The sequence below is a fragment of the Varanus komodoensis genome, unplaced genomic scaffold (genome assembly GCF_004798865.1).
Source record: "Varanus komodoensis strain SLA01 unplaced genomic scaffold, ASM479886v1 scaffold1, whole genome shotgun sequence".
Classification (NCBI taxonomy): Eukaryota; Metazoa; Chordata; class Lepidosauria; order Squamata; family Varanidae; genus Varanus; species Varanus komodoensis.
This window is the reverse complement of record NW_025335268.1, coordinates 64,947,171-64,969,730: the sequence shown is the minus strand read 5'-3', so window position 1 is coordinate 64,969,730 and position 22,560 is coordinate 64,947,171.

The following is a 22,560-nucleotide window of genomic DNA, read 5'->3' as shown; positions in this document are numbered from 1 at the left end:
TTAAGGTGGAAAGGGGGGAAATGTTTATTTATACAAGTTAAAACTTTGACAAGTGGCCACCAGCAGATTGACTGGGGTTGTCTGGCTGACTTACATGGGGTTTACTTTGAAGCCACATTTCTTTATTTGTACAGCATCTCTTTCAAAGCAGCTTGCCATCTGGAGAAAGTGTAGCATGTGCTGCTACTCAAAGGAACTATAAGATATTTGTTGTTGGGGGTGGGATGGAGTGGTTTTTCATTCTATTATAGCCTGTAGATTATACATAGGGTCCTATGTGAAGGATGGGAAGAGGAATAGAATCTGGTTAATGTCAGCATCTCAGACCATTGGAACTCTGCTGAACTACTGTAGGGAGATGTTTTCTGAGGAAATATTGAGAAGAGAGAACGACCCTCTGTAAGGGAATATTCTGCCCTTCCACCAGTTACCAGTCAGGAGTTTCTTGACAACCAATTGTCAGCAAATGAGGAGCAGCATCACTTGGGAACCCTGGAATGCTTAATTACAGATGGGTTTTATTTTAAGGGATAACCTACCTTAAGGAGATGTGCTATTACTGGACTCCCTTTCCCCCATTTAGTTTTATTTTTAGAGACATACTTGAAACCACAGTCCTTTAGATGTTTGTTTTGCTTCCTTCCCTTTCCCTGTTATGTAAATCCTATTTTGGCCTTGTTTTATTTTTTATAAGTTGCTTACTGCTTTTTACCCCCCTGTTTTCAGGCAACAGGGCCCCTGCTGTGCTGAAGGCGCAGCAGGGGAACCTGAGGTCGACATCTTTCCGCATGCTTTCTACCACCCACTGATAGGGAAAGTGGGGTTAAATGCAGAAGCACCCCTGAGTCAGACAAATTTTTACAATTCCTCTTTAATATCTTGAATTTTAGATCAGAACAGAGGGGGGAAATGTTATTTTTTGCTAGCCTGAGCTTATACGTTTTTCTTTCCTTACTTGTTTCCATATCAAGTTATAAGGCACTTTATGCACACCAATCAATATGCAACAATTTTATCTTCTTTTTCATTTATTTCACATCCATTGTAGGGCAATTCTAGAGATAAGCATTCAGTTTAGAGAACCTAAAGATTTATTTATTAATTAGTTCATGTGGGAGAAAGCAAAACTGATGGATTTACCTACCCAGTCATGGGGCTTTGGGTGTTTGATTCTCAAAATTTGGCTTCACATTTCTGTGTATTCAGCTCTGGTTTTCATGCCCTATTATTATTACTAATTTTGACATGGTCCTAATCAGCTATATGACAGACAGTACAATATGGTTCTTTTTATGCTGCAAATAGCTGTACTCATTGAACTGGGCAGTGCATGTGGGCGAGCATGTTATTAGCTTGGTCAAATATTCCAAAATTACAAATGATCTCAAAACATGGAATAGGAAGAATTGGGGTGGGGGACTCATACAAGATTGCCTAAAGCAGAACTAATGCATTTGTCAACTCCTCATGCAAACACCATAGTTTTCTTAAATAGCATTGTCAAAAATAGAAAAGGTTAGATTTGTTGGAATTATGCTGGAATTATACTGCAGTATTGGATAGAAAGGTATTAGGCCTTATGCATTTTTCCCTTCCATACATAATCAGTATTCTTGACCTTCTGTTTCTATTAGACCTGAGGCAAAAATGCCCTGAGACCTCAGGATAGCCCTCAAAGAAAACACATGTGGCTTAGGTAGAAAGAATGCTTGACCTCTTCCATAATGGGAGCATGCAACTAGCAGATAAGGAGGCAGGAGTTATAAATTTCCTGCCAGCAATCCAAATGCACTTGAGAATTCCTGCTCATGTTCCCTAGCAAGAACTGTGCCCACTTTTGACAGTGAGATGAGAAATGTTATGTTTCATTAAGGACTCATTCCTTTCAATCAAGCTTCAGCAGAGCAGAAATCCAGATTCAGACGCAGGACCTGTCCTCTGATGAGCCTCCTGTAGTTCATATGAATTCTAGGGATTAATTGCTAAAGGCAGGTTTAAATAGTATCATTAATATAACATTTATGGCTGCAGGCAGACTCAGAAGAATATAGAAGGAACTATTAAAAGTGAAAACTTGTAGATGCCTTCATAGAAAGAGGAAAGAGCTTTATAATGGTTTGCCAGTCAAGGTTTCAGTTGATTTTTGGCAAGAATTTATAGAATCCACATCTTCTATAACTGAATGCAGGCCCGTAAACAGAAAAAAGCAGCTGCTGTTAGTGGGCACAATCCGTGGCCACCTTTCTTACAGCTTTAAACTGGATTTGGAGTGGACCGCCCTTAAACTAGAAAATACTCTAAAACGGAAGACAGTGTTCTGATAGTCTTTTAAACAGAGGACTGAGCTCTGTATTGGAGGACACAGGGCCAACCCGTGAAATCTACTGAGAGCACTGGGCTATCTAATCCAAGTGCCCAGTCTCTGTGAAGCACCACCCAGTTTCTCTGGGTGAACACAAGATGCTGAGAGCTAGACTACATGTAACACTAATGGCATCGTGTATAACTGAGACTTAGCTTTTGCTTTACTGTAGTATAAGCATATACCAGTTAAGGAGTCTGCTTTCTTTTGTTCGTGTCCCTGAGGAGAAATTCAAAAAGCAATTGGTGTTTGTGTGAATGCAGGGGGTAGGTAGGGAGGGAAGGTGCACAGTGGTCTCAATCCAAATCAGGGCCATGCGTGCTTATGCTATGGTACCATTATCCTCATCATCCCTACCTTTCTTCCTCTTGCATGCAACCCAAAGCAATATACATTTTCCTCCTTTATCGTCAAAACAACAACCCGATGAGATAGGTTGGGCTGAGAGTCTGTGACTGGCCTAAAGTCACTCAGTGAGCTTTCAGGGCTTATGTGGATTACAACTCTGATATCCTGAATCCCAGTTGAACAGACCAGTGTCCATGCCACACTGCCTCCCAAAGAAAAGAAACAGTTAACCCTCCGTTATATCTATGCTATTGCATAATGTGTAGCTTGGCTCCAAAAGAACTAAAGAGAAGGACAACTTACTGTGACGATCCAGCGTGCTTGTTCTATGGACTGCCATTGATTTGGTCCATCACAGCGGACTCCAAGTTGTCAATTCACCCTACTGCACCTTATCGTTAGGACTGAATCCAAGTGGCTTGTTGGGGTGATTAACAAGCCTCCCTACAATCTTTCAACAACTTATGGGTTGTGTGTGGCTTATTAACCATCCTAACCAACTAGCCTCACTGGCTTTAGATGGCACACCAACCCACGGCTGGTGAGATAAATAGCCCAGCATAAACAGGGGTGATAATAAACTTCCTTTGCTTATTAAGCACCTGTATATCAGGTGAACCATGCCAATGTTTTATCCCTGAGCATTCACTGTTCAAGGAATATGTGTGTAAGAATGCAGTAACAGTAATAATTGGCCGTGGCATCTTTTATTTTTCATTTTATAAGAAGACCAACATTTTATATGCTTTAGAAAAGCAGGATATGTCTTTTTGAATTGTATTTGTATAAGGACAGTAAAAGATCTCAAAGTGTAACTCAGAGGTCTCTAGAGAGATGTAGAAAGATGTCAGAGAAACATAAACCCCTCTCCTGCTATCCTCTCAAAAAGCGCCTTGATGGGGTCAGGAATCTGACTGGCACACAGACAAATATCTGAATACAAGTGTCTCACTTTGGCTAAGAAGGATGCACAGGTGCACATTTTTTCCCTTTAAATATACACAGTCCCTTAATTGAACAAGCACAGTGCATGTGCTTTAAATGGGGAAGAGATTATTTATGCCTACATGAAAATTCTCTTCAGCGCTGAGTATCCCTGTGAACATGTTGGATTACCCTAAAAAGCAGCACCGATGTTTAAAAAAATGATGGGCTATGCATTGAACCAAGCTCCCAAAGTCCCACAGGTTCCCCTGGCACTCAGTCTGATAAAGGAAGAATCTTCTGAACCTCTGGAAGCAAAATCAGGATTCAAAAAAGCCGCTCTGAAAATGCAATTTGAATGGGACATGCATTGTCTGTGACAATGTCACTGCAGGTTTCAGCCTGAACTTTAAAGGAGCTATCCATGGTGCTACTTTATTTGGGGGCGAGGGTTTGCCAGCCTCAACTGGATTTCCCACTGCTAATTGCAATCCTTTCCACATGACCTTTCAGAGTGAGCACATGTAAAATAACTTTAATTTGGCATGCAGTCACCTGATACTAAAATCCATTTTATCTTGAAGCTCAGCCCCAGTTATGTTTGGTCACATTCCAATTATCCCTACAGAAGACTAACACGCCTTCATCTACATGTGCAAATTTTCAAAGCATGTAGAGTAGCAACCTCATGAATAAGATGCTGAGGTAACTAGGGGACTGTGTAGCCATCAAAATATTTTGCATAGGGTCCTTTGCACTTTCATGCTACATGAAAAAGGAGGTTCTTTTGGTGAAGGACTTACTGCATGAACCAGTTAAGCTTGGATATTTGGATTTTTCCTATATTCATCCTGCTTGACTCCACGGGGGTTAAATAAATTTAACTGAAAGCATGCTAGGTTAATTGTCAGTTGATGTGTTATTCAGGCCTTCTGGTTTACTTTACAAATGCACAGACTACTGGTTAAAAATTAAATAGGGAAGAGTAGTGGATCTTCATAAACAATGGCAGTTTCATAATCGTTAGCCATATTTTAAAGTTCAAGCAAATATGTGGGAACCAAATGGAAGTCGAAGGAAGGAAGGAAGGAAGGAAGGAAGGAAGGAAGGAAGGAAGGAAGGAAGGGCTGTTGCTTAACATTTATAGATGCTTTCATAGCATCTGTGCTTGGAATAATGATACTATTGTGCATGATTATGATGACTCCAGGGAAATAGGATGGGTTATGTTGTCCCTGAGAAGGTGGAAGCAATGAGCCACTTGACATCCCCAGGGAGGAAGAAGCTTTGTCTTCATTGGCCTGCTGGATTGAAGAGGCAGTGATCTTCCTCCTCACTGTATGCGATCATTACGCAGCATGCATGCGTGGCTGTGAATTCCAGCCTACCATCCCATCTGTCTTCTTTTTGCTTCAGCAGCATGAAACCATCTCCATCCAGCGTATGGATGATTATCAAAAATGTTTTGACAAAATGAAACAATCAGTTAGAGATTTGCACTAGCATTCAAGGTGGGAAAGGGAGAGAGAGGGAGAGGGCGGCAGGCCTACAGAAAATAGGATTATGTGGCATTTGTCCCTTTGTGCTGTGCTGTGGTATGATTAGCCTTCAGATTATACACTGATATATTTAAACTGTACACAGACTGTTACACAATGGATAGGATCCAGCTGGTTAAAATGCAGTTGCCCATAGCATTGACAGATATGGTAGGTACCTCACACTTTCTTCCCAAAATGGTGCACTTTCTGCACCATTCTTTTCATGGATTTTAAACACACAGAAGACCAGAGATGAATTTTTGCATTTTATTTATTCATTTCTGTATTTATCTAAAACTTTTCCATCCCATCCCGTCACAGATGTCTCAAGACGGTTTATGACAGATTCATAAAATAGAATAAAAATAGAAATAAGAGTAACAGTTGCACTTGTGCAGCATCCGATGTTAAAACATAAAACCACTAAATGAAGCAGGTTAAGAATTAAAATATTGGGAGAATAAAAAGGATTTTGCCTGACACTGAATGGAAAGAAGCAGTGGCACCAGGTGAACATTTCTGGGGAGCACGTTCCACAATCTGCAAGCCTAGCGCATTGCTGCTGCTCTTATCATTGTTGTTGCTATTCAGCACAGCAGAAGATCTTTCTTCAGTGGTTCCCTTTAAGTAATATTGCACATCATGGCTGGAGAAGCTTTTTATGATTTCATGTAATCTCTGAACTGACAAACCATGGTTGGTAATTGGCCAACAAACTGGAAAAATGAGCCATGGATAGAAAGTCATCTTTTGTGCTGTATTCGCCATCATGTCTGAGGCTGCTGTGCATGGTGGTTGGTACACACTTATGAATCTGTGAGACCAAATGGCGAGAGGAATGAAAACGAATTCCCACAAGCTTGTTTCACATTTGGAAGCCCTAAGTGACTCAATTAGCTTGGTGATGGAAAGTGTGTTTCCCCTCATTAATTTCAGCATGGCTCTAACCTCACTGTGGAATGGTGAGATGCGGAGAACCATTCGTCCGCTGTACTCACTTGCTGCACTGGCTCTCCCGGTCCCTGGAGAGTGGCAATTGATGACACAAGCTAGAGAGTACAAATGGCCACACACCTGAAGCAAAAATGCTTCTAGAGCAGATACTATTTCATCATGCTCAGGGCAGTGAAGAAGCATTGCTATGCTGCCTCCATTGCGTCCTCAAGTAGGTGTCCAGCAAGACTGCCTTGGAAAATCTGAGGGTGGCTGATTCTCTCCACAGCAAATGAGGCTCTGGCCCTTTCTAAGACCTGCTATGACCTTTTCCCAGCACACATGGAGGACCAAATTACTTGACATGACTGCTACTGTAGCTCTGGTGGAGATTACTGGCACCACCAGCTCCCCTTTTTTGTGCAATCCATTTCAGTTGTTCAGATGATGAAGACAAGGTTCTTGCAGCAACGCAGCTGACCATATGCTCTCTCGGTCTTTGTCTCCCCTGCCTAATAAAAGTTAGATGAGGCGGTGTGGCTCTGGGAGTCCAGTGAGTCGTAAATCCATCTCTGCACAAAGGGCTGCTTCTTGCTGTCCTTAAGTTGGTGACAGTGTGATCTCTTATGGGGGGAGGGAACCTCCATTAAATCTATTTGGCAATAACCAGCCAAATAGATTGGCAGTTGTAAATGCCATTTTCTTACGGGAGGAGTCATGAAGAAGTCATGGCGGAACAACTCCAGGCACTCTTGAAAGCCACTGATTCTTAAGAGCTGTTCAGTTTGTCTTTCAACATGCTTATGGAACTGAATCCGCCTTGGTCACCCTGATGGATGACCTTCATTAGGAAAAGGACAGGAAAATGTGAATCTCTTAACTTGGATTGATCTTTTATCAGCTTTTGATACCCTCAGCTACAGATCTTCTTCATCAACATTCTAAGTTGGGTAGTGGATGCTCTGCATGACTGTGATAACCTTACTTTACCTACAGGGTTGGTTTCAGAGAGTAACACTGGGTAAACTATTCCTTGGCTGCTTGGCAAATGAACTGTGGGACTGTGCAGGGTATCAACATGTGCCCAATGTCGTTTAACATCTATATGAACCCACTATCAGGAAAGCCATTGCAAGTCCTAATCAGTGCTTGGGTTCCATGATGGGCTCAGTGAAGGCCAATAAACTAAAGCTGAATCTAGGCCAGACCAAAACCCTGTGAATGAGCAGTTTCTGAGTCTATGAGATAGGCCCTTTGCCTGTTTTGAATGAGTCTGCACTCCCCCAAAAGATCTGGTTCATATTCTGGGTGTACTCCTAGATCCAACATTGACAGCAGTGTCAAGTCACCATGGCTGCTCAGAGCACCTTTTATGATCTTTGACTGGTTTACCAGCTACAGCCTTTTCTGTAAAGGGATAGCTTGGCACCAGTGATAGAAATATTCATAATCTCAAGATTAATGAAGATTAAGATTGCTTGTCCTTAGGCAGCTCCAGAAATTGGAGCCAGCACAGAATGCAGAAGCTTGGCTGTTTTTGGAAGCTGCCTCTTTAAAGCAGCTTTGATGAAGTAACTGTACTAGCTGTCTATTTGCTAACAGACTAGTTCTAAGATTTTAGTGGTAAGGTACAACTTGAGACCTGAACACCTGAGAAGATAACTTCTTCTTTTACTGGTTTGCCTGGACATTGAAGTCATCAGAGGATATTCTCCTGGTGATTCTACACGGACCTGGCCTGACCAAAACCCACCAGGATAGTGCCACAGATCCGTCCCCATGGAAGGATCCAGCACTGTGTGGTTTTCAGGGCCCACTGAAGGCATCTTTTTTCTGGGAAACCTTTCTTGCACATCATGTTTTTATGTATTGCTTTTATTCTTTTATCTGTTTATCTTTTTATTGTTCACCAGTCTGGAATATGTCTAGATATGGAACAGCATATAAATGCCTTGAATGAAGAATAAATAAATATAGTAAGCTTGCTTTTTGATACTCAACAGCTTGCCTCTGTAGCAACTGTTAATCTTGAAAAGATCATAAATGTCATGCAGCACTCCAGTCTGTTGCTCTTCAATCTTGTTGATGGATCCATACTTTTTGATGAATATGACACAGCTGTCATTAAGAATCTGTATGGGGTAATGGTAGGAATATTGGGCTGGAACTGGCAAGTCCAAATTTCCATTCAGCCATGACGCTTACATGGAAACCTTGGGCCAGTCACTCTCTCTGTCAGCCTAACCATCGCAAGGTTGTTACAAGGATAAAGTGAGGTGGAGACAAGTATGTCTTCCACCTTGAGCTCTTCATATGACTTGAAGATATAAATAAATAGGTTGACCCCTGTTGGCCTGTTATAAATCAGACCACATAGACTAGTTACCTAAGTAACTCCCTTTGATTGATAAATATTCACAATGGGAGGGCGTAGTTCTGTTATTCTTTAACAATAATTTGTACCTGTTGCCTTATCTAGTTATGGAAGATAGCTTTTTCATGTTGTCTTGCTGTCATGTTCATGCTGCTTACCTGGCAAATATATCAACTAAAGTTACACTTGCACTGTCTTGAGAAAACTGCTTTGCAGTTGGCATAAGAAATTAGACTGACTTGGGAATGTGTATGATCCATGAGATTTCCTACCACCAGTTAAAACCTGCTTAGAAAATAACAAAGCAAAACAAGGTGGCTTTGTTCTACCTATGACTCCTGCTCACAAGGGATATCAAATGTAAATGAATCAGCTTACTGATTTCTGACATGGAACTATTCATAGCGGACAGATGTGCCTACATGTGCAGGTGAAAAATGCTGATCTCCTTGGCATGTTTCATTTCTCCTGCTGATTTTGATACCGAGTTACAGTTAAACACGGAAACTGGAGGTAAAGAATAGAAAAAAGTCAGGTCAGGACAAACAGGCCATAACTGGATTTGAGCCAATGCTTGCTGTTTTCGGGGCTGTGCTCCTTGTTAGGCTCAGGAGGTTTTGTTTTCTCCCTGTCCAGATGATAAGTCCTAAGTTTAAGCTCCTGCAAGGAGATACAAGGAGATAAGGATTTTTTTCAGTGTGCATTGCCATGGATTTTATGGTTGAATTATGATTGTGTTCTACAAGCTTCACTACACACCAAGTGCTCTTAGTAAAGGTGTATACAGTTTGGAATGTTTTGCCTGGAAAAAAGACAGCTGAGAGATTATATCACAATGATCTTCAAGTATTGCAAAGGATGTCATAGCAATGAAAGAAAATTCGTTTCGTGTTGCAGTGCAGAAGGAAGCCCAAAAGAAGAGTTCAAATCATAAGAAAGGATATTTTGACTACTCATTTGGAAAAAAACACATAAGTGGGTGGAATCCATTCACTGGAAGATTTAATAAAAGGCTGGATGGCCACTTCTGAGGGATGCTGTAACAGAAGACTTCCTGTATTGATAGGGGTTCGACTAAAGCCAATTTCATGATTTTATGGCCAGGCCAGGAATTAGATTCAAGAGGCTATCCTACCTTGTCTGCAATCAGACTTTATCCAACGAAACTTGTTTCCTCATCCAGACAAACTGCTCTTATCTGACAGATTAAGGCATAGAATAAACTGGAAATTTTATATCAGGGAGTTAAAGAAGAAGAAAGTGTGGCATGAAAAGACAAGGAAACAAAGAAGACAAAATGCACCATATATATTGTATCATACCAAAAGTGCACTACCAGATTGATTTTTTGATGCGTTATACAGATTAAGGTAACAGAGATATAACACCCCTGAAAAGGAGCTTCAGTTCTATAAAAAGATACCTCACATATACCACTTAAGTGAGATGAACCTGACTTTTACTCAGGTTCACATTTCTCTTGCATGTACTACTAATGTGCTGTTGCACACCCAGGTAACACTATGAGCAGTGCAATTTCTGCAATGAGTACCGAAACTGAATTCTAATCCTGTTGATGTGAAAAGGACTAATTGCAGACTTATTTCAGTAAATTTGAGCTTAGAATCCAGGAAAACACCAGCAAAGAGCCACATTCTCTGAGCATGTGACCATAGCTGCAAGTTCTGGTACACCTATGGCTGCCACAATCTCAGATTCCAGGGATGAAGGTGAATGAATTAAGGGAATCATTTCCTATTATGCCAGAGATGCTGATCTATTCTTTTTTATTTTTATTGAATTCTAGCTACAACTGCAACATATTTTCATTGATATTATTCTTTTAACGTGTATGATACAATAAAGGATTAAAGCTACATTCCTACCTTATGTGTGTTTAAGCCCCTTTCCTTCCTTCCTTCCTTCCTTCCTTCCTTCCTTCCTTCCTTCCTTCCTTCCTTCCTTCTTTCTTTCTTTCTTTCTTTCTTTCTTTCTTTCTTTCTTTCTTTCTTCATCTCGGAAGCAGCACAGTTAAAATAAAGCATGTTATAAAACATACTATATTAGGACATATTATAAAGCAAGCGATTTAAAATGTAAAATATAAAATTAAAACATGTACCAGTTAAACAGACTTAGCCCAGAAACTAGCAACATTAATTGCGCTCTGTTGCACTGCCATAAGGTCCTCAAAAGTGCACTGACCAGGATACAGAAGGCCGGGTATACACATGTGTTGTTGGCTGAATGTCACTGAAATCAAAAAGGGCAGAAGCCCATTTGTTCAAAGCAACTCTGGATCTTTTTAGACCTGTACACAGTCTATTCAATAATTTCCATACTTCTCAACTTTCATCAGTCCCATCCACTGTTGGTACTTTGTGGCTTTCCATACGTCCACACTACTTTTAAATTCTTCAAAACCTCCTATTGACCTAAGGTAGCTGTTCCTTCAGCCCCACTCAATTCGCTGCAACATGCTTTCAAGTAGATATGTTTTATTAATCGTTGTATGAATAATGTTTAAAATTGGAAAATAGACATATTATAGGTAATTTTGCTTTCTAAAATGTTGCTTTCAATTTCATAGGAATGGTGTAAAAATGTGGTGAACAGTGCCTGTTTTACCTTGTATGAAAGGCAGCGATCTAGCAGTCCCACAAGTGCTCTTGGGGATCTATCCTAAGTCATCTCTAACGCAGAGCTTAATGTGGCTTGCTTTGAGAAACTATTGCCCTATTGGAATGAACATGATATGAAAAGAAAGGGGAAAGGTTTGTTAGCTTGAGTCAGCATGCGACGTTGAAAAATGCTTCAGGCTATATATGATTATCACACTACATGCATTGCAACCGTTACATCATTTAGAACGGAGGTATAACTTGGACACAATTGAAATAAATTTAGTAATAACTACCTCTGAAACCTTTGGAAACTGTGAGCAAGTTAGTTGTGACTAACATAATGAAAACGTAGCACAAGTTAACTAGATGAGTGCAAAAGCCATTACTTTAACAGGGCTTAGTAACCAATCATTTTATTTGGACCTGAGCCAATGCCTGTTTGAGGCAGTGATCTCTGTTTTTGTCCAAGGAAGCACAGAGTGCCTTTGGAAAGTCATGGGCATATATACAGGTCTCGGATATCACATGACAGTACACATCACCTCATATTCATGTATTCTCACATCGTGAAAAGGCTGTTTTTATTATATATAGTAAATATTTTAAAGTCTTCCCAGCAGGATGCACTTCCTCCGCCCCTGGCATGGTGGATGGCTTTCCTGTGCCTGGGCACAGGGGATGCAGCCCTTGGGAGTGTTGAGTGAGTCCTGTGCACAGGAGTGTGGATTTATGTGGGAGAGGAGATAATGCCCCTCTAGAGTAAGAGTAGGTGGTTGCTTCATGGAGCAGCAGAGGGGGAAGAGGTGGCTGGTTGAAGCCATTCCCAGTGAGAGAAAGATGCAGGCCAGGCAGGAACATGGCCCTGGGACTGATTATCAGCCATGTGTGCTGATAATGTGCTTCCATTTGCAGGGAAGACAGAGAAGCATGGCACCTATGCATTCATGGAACCCATGCAAATGGGTGAACCTGGAACACAAGGTGTGATGCCATGCTGAGCAGTTACTGCACCGAATTGTTCAGTGTTATGTGCAAATATCTAGATGTATTCCAGCAAGACTTTGCTCCAACACTCACACGGCTCATGCAATCTCACTGAATTCAGTGGGCTAAGGCCATGATGGTCTTAGAAAGGCAAAACTAACAAATGACTAGGGTGGCAATTGAAAGAAAGATTTCTAGTTGCCCAAAAGGGAAAACTGGTATTTATCCTTCTTGACAAAGAAGGATATTTGAATGTTGATGAGTCTGTTTTGGAATGTCACATATGACCTCAATTGGCAATTCCTAACTGAAATTGTAAACACAGAGATTTTACTTGCGCATCTTCAAGATTTTTTCATTTCAACAGAGGATGTTGATGGAATATACAATATGCATTTTGCCCTAGTTTTAACCACTTGTCAGCTAACATTTCTTGATGAACTGGAGAGTCTGAAACAAGGTGGGAACAAAATGATTGGCAAATTGGCACTTTCTGCAAACACCAAGCTGTCTAAAGGTCTTTCTCATTCCATGTGAGTCTTACCATCTTTAAAGTCCTCAGCAAGGCATTTCTACATGTGCCATTATTGTGAAACCCAATACATAGAATCCCTCCAAAAGGAAGTCATCAAGCTTTTCTTACTTCAGTGCTTAAAGCACAACTAGAAGTCTTAGGACTGTTTTCATTTAAAAATCCCAAAGAGGGTTTCCTTAAATTCTGTGTCTCCTGCTGGTTATCATTTCTTTGCAGTTTTGCTGCTGCTTTGATGAGTTTTATATTTTCATGTTTGTTTTTGTTTTGTTTTGTTTTGTTTTGTTTTGTTTTGTTTGGGCTTTCTAAATATCCAAACATTATTACGTGAGTTCTAAATATTATATGAGTTCTAAATATCCAAACATTATTATGTGAGTTCTGCTAACCATTTTGGGCACCGCCCTTTTGAGGGGCAAATGGCGTATAAATTTTACAGTAAATAATTTCAAATGCTCAGAATACCAATGCAAATGTTATTTTAACTTCTGAAAAATGTTCTGGTCTATACAAATAAGTTCTGCCTTTGAAAAACCATTTTTCTCCATCTCCTACCTATCTTACAGTTAAATACAATTCAATAGCATTAATAAATTTATAGTTGTTCACTTTTAAAAGCTCTCACCTTTATACTGCTGAATTGGCATGATTTAACTAAAACACATCTGGTCAACTGATCGTGATTATGATCAACTTTTAATGACACTGTAAGTTTTCTCTGTTTTGCCCTTTAATATCTGATAGGAAATACTCTGACAGAAGTGAAAATATACCAAAATGTATATAGCTATTTTTGTTGTGGTGGTGTTTTTGTTGCACATCAGCAGCTTGTATTTTCATTTACATTTCAGCAGTCTTTGAGATTTCTTCTTTACTTCATAGTGTTTGCTTTGTTCTGGCCTCATTTCTGTTATCTTAGATCTCAATTTTTACTGCGGCAGAAATACAATTAATACCCAGCATTTGTTTTGCAGCATTTTCAGAAGCATCTCATATCTTTAAAATGTTTTCTTATGTTTTTGGTGTGTCAGAATGAAGAAGAAAAATTAAAGTTATGTGAATCTAATTATTTCCTCATCTCTAGTATGGCATTTAAAGTGGGGAAATCAGGTTGATTAAGCATTTATATTTCTTGTAGTGATAATTATTTGTAGAATTTTGTAACTGTTCAAAGAGTGCATAGGTATAAGAAAAGGAAGCAATCTCAAGTACCTACAGAAGATATTCCTTCATTAATAAATATGTTCTAAAAGATAAATACAAAATCTGAAAAATAACTTTGTATGTTCCCTCTGTGTGTGATTGTTTCCCTCCTTGGCCTTAGCATAAAAATGTAATGCAATATAACTTTTCACATTACTTGTTTAGCCTTTGTTATGAAACTTCTTTCCTTCCTTCAGGATGTTGGGAATTGTGGGGGGGTTCTTCTAGATAGACATCGTGACTTTATTTAAGCCTGAAAATCATTATGAATCCTTTTCTGGAGCTTAAAACAGTCAGCAGATGGCATTTTCAAAGCATGGAGGAGATGGAAAGCAAGAACAGGCTTCTTTCATCAGAAATGTTGTGATTTGTCCCCTACCAATCTATGACGATCCTGAGCAATTTAATCTAAATAGACTTGACTACTTTCACACATGAATGGGCAACAATTGCCTCTGAGGTGCAAATGTGATGAACCGTTGACCGTGTCAGTCAAAGGCAAAGGGTGTTCACAAAGGCTATAACATATGCAGTGAGCATAGACCTAAAGACTTACCAGCAGTTATAAATGTATTGGACATTTTAAAATAAAGTAAACTGTATATACACTATGATCTTTTTGGTAAACCAGATAGTGAAAGAGACATGAAGGTAATTATTGAAAACCAATTGCATAGAACTGCAGAACAAAAGCCATTTCCTTTTATGATGATAATTGAACAGGCTGCCTGGGCTTAGTAGGATAAAATGATTTCAAGCCTCTTTACATCGCGTTGATTAGGAGTTTCAAGATGTGATGTCTTAATAAAAAGAAATGTACAGACCTAAAACTGAAGCTCTTGCTGTTCATTCTTCTTTCAACCCCCACCTCCAATTCTATATGCAAATACCTTGTATTTGCATAAGGAATTGATACTCCACAGTGAAATGTCTCAACTGAGCATATTAAAGCAGTACATTCTAAGTTGTATTGCAGAGTTCTTGTGATCTTTTGCTTTATTTGCTTATTAGGTCTGAAGGACTCTCAGCTTTCAATGGGCAGGATCCAAATGTACACATGCATCCAAATGCATTTGTTTATTTAAAATTTCTTATATACCATCTGATTATTATAAAATCTCAAGATGCTTTACAAAAAAAAAGCCAGAAACATATATTAAAACCATATACGGTTATAAAATAGTTAAAAACTCCTCAGTGCCCACATTTGCTTCAACTCATTAAAATATATCATTGATTAAAAAACTGGGAAAATAAAAAGGGGTTGGCCTGACACTGAAACAAATAAAGCATTGTGCAAGGCACTCCTCTCTGGTTAACAAGTTCCAAATTGAGGCCCTATCACAGAGAAGGCCCTCTTCTTCATTCCCATCCTCATTTTTCTCAAGCAGAGCTGTCAGAGGAGAACCTCCATGGCAGATGTCCGGATCCAGGCAGGCTCATATGGATGGAGATGTTCCTTTAGATAACCAGGCCCTAAACTTTTAGGGCTTATAAAGTTCTGCTTCTGAATCTCCTGGACATTATGTAGGGCAGCAAAGGAACCTGAAGCAGAAATCAGTGAACAAAGCAGAAATCAGTGAACATAATATAACAAAAGATTTAAAATGAGTTACTATTGGACTGTATTGATAACTCTGTGTTGTTATGAGATATAACAAGAAACTTCAACAAAATGAATTGGGAGTTGGATCCAGAGTGAAACTCAGCAGAGTTCCACTAGTGTTGGGAGAGTGGAGTGGCAATTTTTGTCAATTTTTCCTGCCCTTTATGGATCTCAAGGTGCACCTCCCATGCCAAAAGCTGCTCTGGACAGTCTGAAGACCCCCAAGAACAACATGGAAGGTGATTCTGTGAGCTGCAGTAGAGAATCATTAGAATCACCATTCTGTCTCCTTCCTCCAGTGAAAAGTGGTCACTTGGTCCTGGCTCCTTTCATGGGTCGAATGACCTATTTGATTTGCAGAAGTGCATGTCATGGTCTAATCCATTGTTTTCACTATTCAAATGTCCATTTTATATATGTCTACTCAAAAGTAAGTCCCACTAAGTCCAATCAGTCTCAGACTGCAGCTTAATTTTGAATATATCCAAAACCTGAGCTTTGTGTTTTGCTCTTTTACTTTTCAATGAAAGCTCGTTTTACAGCTATTGAAATCTAAAATAATTTCCTGTAAGAGACTGAACATGTATTATTATTTACTAAAATGATTATTAAACTTAATCCTAAACTTAATCCATATCTTGCAATACCAGGGCAGAATACAAAATGTAATCAAAAATCCTATTGCAATATACTATAGAAACTAGACCTGTGTACAAATGCCTCTCCGAATTATCCACCTTATTTGTGAACAGAAAAGTGTCACTGAATAGGTTCAGGCAGGGTTCACCATTGGCAAGAGTTATATCACAGCTCTTTTTCATTTTCCCTAAGATTTTGTCTGTGGTTTTTTTGTTTGTTTGTTTGTTTGTTTTGGAAATTCTACTGCCAATGGTAATTGTGGCTCCACCTTTCTAGCTTTTATGGACTTCCTCTTGTGCTCAGCCCAGTCTTAGAAAGCAAGCTGAGTCGAGACAAAGTCTACGAATACTCAAGGAACAGAGTTGTGTAGCTGGCAACCCTCTTCCACAGCACCTGCAGCACAACAAGGGTTGCTGCCTTGGAGATGGAAGAACAATGCTGTTTGTGGGTTGGGCTCAGTTTGGATTGGACTCAGTTCCTGGGAAAGGCCTGCTCACCAGGAACTCATACTTGTGGCCATGACAAAGCAGACCAGGGCCTGACAGTTCCCACCCTTAAAATGGATTCCTACACATCACCAGTTTCTATCTTCCACTATGTCCAATGCCTTCAATCATTTCCAGGCAGGGGCAAGAGAGGAAATGCAGCCCACAATAAAAATAACGATGAATTAAAATTGGAGAAAATTCAGCAAAATGGCTCAGTGGTGGAACATATTTATTCATAATTGTGGATTCAATGTAATTTTAATTTGGAAATATCTCTGCAGTGTTTCCCAAATGATATCTTGTGCTTCATTAGAGAAATTCCCATGAAAATGCTATCAGGAAATGAATATGAAAACTCAATGCATGAAGCTCAGCAGTAAATAAAAGTAAAAGCAACCAAAAAAATTAAAATGATAGATCATGACATGCATGAGAACATCGAGCCATTCCTATCCAGTACAAGGTGGCAACAAGCGGCAAGTTAAAAGTGGCCACCAATTTTACATGCAAATCGCATTTGAATTTGCAAGTGTCGTTTCTTTTTCCTTTTGAAAAGGGTTTAAAATACTATTAAAAATGTCTTGCGCAACAAGCCCATACAGTACGTGCCCATGGGCTTCATTTTAAGAACTCCCTCTCTCTTTCTTTGTCCCCTCCCCTCTGTTTTACAAGATGCAGCTTTTTGTAAGAACTACAAGAAAAGATTTGGGGGAATACATTTGTGGATTGACAATTCAATGGATTCTCTGAACTCAGCCTTCCAAACCCGTTCTGTTTCCCCCACATCAGTACCCCTGTGAATCACATTACCCTAGTGGAAGACTGTGGTGACACTGCCAAACCAGATGAAATTGACAATATCAAGTTCTTTGCGAAGTAATGAGCATGATAAGTTAACTGCAAATTAGTGAGACAATAAAATTTGCAAGGATATTTTCCAAGGAAATATGCTGCACCTGGGGCTATATAACAAACTTGTAAACATGGTACAACCCTTTTTATACATATTTAAAGAGTCAAATCCAATTTGTTCAAAAGACCCAGTTTGTGCAATTCACCACTACTGTTGTGTGTCTGGGCAAATGGTGCTATAAACACACAATCACAATTCTTATCATGCATAGCTATTTGGCATACATTTTCAGAACCTGGGAGAAATACCCAGAATGGCTCATTTCTGATTACTTGATCAGAAACGGTATGAAATTCAAATCAGGTCCAACGAAATGGATTTCCCAGCATTCCACATTCCTAGCTACATTGCATAGCAGCTCCTGCATGGGTTAAACCATCCCTATGAAGAATATCATGTGATAATGTATGGAAAAATATGTTTTCCATCTATCAAAGAACAGTCATCTTTTCCTCCCCTTGCAGAATCATTCCTACAGCTCCAAACAACATCATTCTATAGTTAAGTTGTGCATAAAAACATGTAGAGGAACCAGATCTTATAGAGCAGTCATCCTTTTTTTTCCCCAGGAAAACATTTAAAGATGTACAAACTGGTAGTACAAAGCCACTTACTGATGAAATGGTTTTGCCCGAAAGCAAAAAGAGATAACAAGACTTGAAGACGCTAAATCTTTCTAAGAATATAAACAACTCTGAAAATAATGAACTACTCCATCTCCCCCAGAGGAGTGTTAAGATTAATAGGAATGAGAAACCTCTTAACTGTTTTACTGCATGAAGAAAAGATATCCAAATATTAACAACAAAGATGTTCCCAGGACCAGAACTCACCTATGGAATAATACAATCTTCCAAATTTACCTGTTGACCTACTTAACAAGCAAGGGAGGTTGGTGACTCATGTGAGACCAGTATGGCTTCATATCTGTTACAGCTATCATTGGGGACTTTATAGGAGTAATCCATCATGCTCCATGGTGGTGGCCCTATTTTGAGCATGGATTTCAGCACCATAGATTGCCCTATAAAGCTCCTGATGAAAGCTTCAATGGACTAGGAGCTTCATTGCCGTAGGAGTCACCCATCTCCTGTTACCAAGATATGTATGAAATATAAGGAAAAATCATATGAAATTTTGCTTTAATTACTTTGCAAAATATTAGTCAGTACAACACTCATCTATTCCCCAAATTGAATCAACAACATTTCGTGCTTTCATGCCAAAATAATTCATGCAATTATTTTGGCATGAATTCCCTCATACATTCAGGCTTGGAAAATCATCTATTAAATATAGCTGAAAGTCTAAACTCAAGAATCATTGCTAGCCTACAACTGTTTGACAAATGCTGCTCACTTCAGTTGGATCATACTAGTATCTAATACATTAATGCATTTTTGATACATTTGCCTGCCCAAAGAACCACATTTCCTTCAAAAAGCAGCATTCAAAAACAAAGCCATACAAAACTAAACATATAATTCTGCTCCCCTTTTATGCATTCGTTCTTCTTGCAATTGCAAAAGAGATCTTTCCTTTGTCACCTTAAATGGCAGCTCTTTAAGGCTGCAGCCCTGTTTATCCCATGACACTTAATGAGACTTTCTTCATAGTAAATGTAGGATTATACTGGAAATGAATAATTGTGCTGTATTTAAATATGTGAATTTAAATATGTGAATATGTAAGAACATCAGTTCTTACATTTCTGTCATAATACTTTACATTTTAACTGGTTGCCTGTAATTATCAGGATACAATCTACAAGATCCATACTTGCTTTTACAATATGTCATTTAGACTAAAATAAACTCTCCAACTAAACTTTCAGATCAAAGAAGATTTAAAAAGTTGAAGATTACTGATTTATAGAAGCTGAGGGCTTGGAAGCTTATCTCCATTTTACTAATTTTGTATAATCTCTTTTACTGGGATTTCTCTATTTTTTTTAATTCAGTTTTCACTGAAAAATACACATAAACACCTGAATGACTTACATATGTAATTTCAATTAGAACTAGAAAAAGTGGATATTTAGAAAATATTTAAACTATGTTCAGGTATAGGACAACTGCTATTTATTTGTTTCTAGAATCTGAAGCTATTTTTATTATTCAAAAAAGACAGTAAAGTCAGTAGTTCCATCCCTGAAAAACATATTTCTTTTACAATCTCTCCCACTTGCAAGATGTTAATTAGTCATTCTTTGAATTCAGTGTGTCCATACCTTATATGATCTGGAACCTATTTGCTTATAGTACTGTTTTCAAGTTTCCAAGATTGGATAGAAAGACCCAAAGAATGAATAGATGACAGACAGACAAGCGTGTATAAAGCTATTCCATGCATTCATTTTATGAGGATATTTCACCCTCCCATATGCTCTGAGAAGTTATTTCAAGCATCAGAGGTTCTTCAGAGATTTCCAAAGCATTAGCTTTCCTTGATTTGCTTCAGCTCCAATACCAAATTATATATGGGTCATTCACATGATTCCCTTTTACACAGGGAAAAGGTTTCAGGACAGCACCCGCTACCTTGTTCTGCTAATTATGCATGCACTAGTGCTGTCTGGCAGCTCAGTGTTTGGTAGCCATGTCAAGGGTCTTTATGTAGATGCAGATATAAGCATATGGTGCTCCTTCCCATAACACGGAATCCTGGTCTGGATTGCCCCACAAGTGGTAGTGGTGGAAGCGAGCTCAGAGATCTATATGGCAGTGCTTTTGCATATATCCCTTCCACAGGTGCTGACAGCAGTGTGGGCACTTATATGAAATGTGCCCATTTTGCTTTGTTTCAATTTTTTCCCATTCCCAGGAACATATTTGCGCATTACTTCATTAATGAAGTGTCCTGCTTATAACTTTCAAAGAATCCAAGGTCTTGATGAGGCCTTTTCATTTTTAATTTTTCTTTTTGAAGAACACATATGCATGTGTTAGGATACATTGATACAGTAAGATTTATTGTATGAAGATGGTCCAATTGCTACTTAAGTCCACAAGAAATCCAATAATTAAATGCATCATGATGGTTTATTTGCTATAAAACTGATTTCAGAGGTGAAATATTTAGAGTAATAATTATATGGGCTGAGAGTCAGAATTTTGCAAGCTGCAATGTGCTTCTACCATGGATAGATTAGCCCCTCTGCCCCTTCCTCCAAGTTTTTTCTGAGGGTTGAGGGAGCATTAGGAAAGGCCATTGATGTTGCAAAGGAGGCTGGAGCTATTGGAAAAATTAGGCAGGCAAGATGGTCAACGCTGTCTTTTTTTTTTTTTTTTTTCCTATAAAGATCCCACTCTTTTTTGAGCACAAGCTTATTCTATTTTCTACATCACCTTAAAATTATTTTTTTCAAATTCATGCAGAAAATCTTACATATTTTTGCTTGACTTTTTCTTAATGTGCACAGGTGTGTAAGCACCTTTTCTGAGATATGCCTTTCTGTATGCTGTTTTCTTTAATATATTCATGTTTCGATCAAAGAACAGCAGAGGAAAATTCAGAAAAACATGGAAACCAAAGAATTAATACATCCATTGTGTGCATTAATTTGGAAGTGAGAATTTGGTTGAAATGGGTAAGAATATTGTTTTGTTCACTTTGTTGTTGTTCAGTTTGGTCCATTTTTATTTGTTTGTTTGTTTATTTTGGGTAAGAGCTTACCAAAATTTGCAAATTTCTTCAAGGACTTGTATATGTCAAGGATGAAAGCACTTAAGATTTAAGAAACTGAAATATGGGAGAAAGCCATCTGTCCAGGCTCAGAACCCAAGCTCTTGAAGGGCTGGGCTTGAATCCTTGCATATTCATAATTTTGGTGCTTTTTATGCTTAAGAGTCACTTTTTTTCTAATAGACTGTTGGTCTGTGGTTGGCATAGATAGTGAGAATTTTGTTTCAGTTTGCTTATATGGATTTTTACTATGGTTTTACCAAACTCAAGAGTGAGTTTCATTGTTTCCTAAACAAATGCTAAGTATCTCACATAAAACAATGGCTGAGATGCTATCATCTCACCAACAGCGCTGATGGTGAAAGGTGATGCACATAATTTAACCATTCTGAAATCCTCCTATCCACAGCTTCCACATCTAGTAGTGCCACCTTATATACGTGTTTATTGAGAAGTAAATCTCATTGAGTTCAGTGGGACTTACTCCCAGGTAAGGAAGTAGAAGATTTCCGATTAATGCCTATTCCCAAGCTGTCTTTGTACTTCTACATGTTTAAAGAAGTAACCATTGCATTGGGAAATTGCTCTTCAAGTTTCTTTGCTTGACATACAAACTCGTATTTATTTTGCTAGAAGATGTGCCCTTTTAAAAATTCTGTTGTAGGAAGTCTTCATGGCAGAATAGAAGGAGTCTAACAAATTTTGTTGCTAAGATGAATCTGACCCTGATGACTTTTCAGACTGATGTGTGAAGGTATGTAATCCACCAGGCACTGAAGCCTTGCTGCATCCATTCATTTAAATAATGAAGGCTGTGAAACAGTAGTGTGTGGCAGATTGCACCCAAACACATTAATCTTCAATAGTAAATCTTCTGTTTTAGTGGGTTGAATACATAGAATCAAAATTCAGAGAGCTTAATGGGCTCTGAGTGGATTGTGCTTGTAGGAGAACACTTAAAGATGAATATGAGTGCATAATATCATGTATGAATACATTTGAACACTTAATTTTATGAAAGTTGTATCAATGTCCCATTTGCATACTGTTCTAGCAAACAGGTCATCTTGGACTACATGTGAACCATATTTCAACTTCCTAAGAGATGAGGACATGTTTCAAACATTAAAGGGTATATTTAGGCAAACATTACAAGTTTCAACTTTCAACAAACATTAAATGGTACAGCTCCCTATTTTTGACAAAATATACAACAGATAGATTGATATTCTAATATTCCCAGTGTATGTGTATGCATTGGAGCTTTCTAGATCATGTGCAATTATCCTAACTTTGTTGATACTCTGCAAATCAGAATCTTTATCACAAGGATCTCTAACATGCAAGCGCATAAATAAAGCAGAGATAACTCTATTCTTCCTTTCACCAAATTCAAGTCCGACTC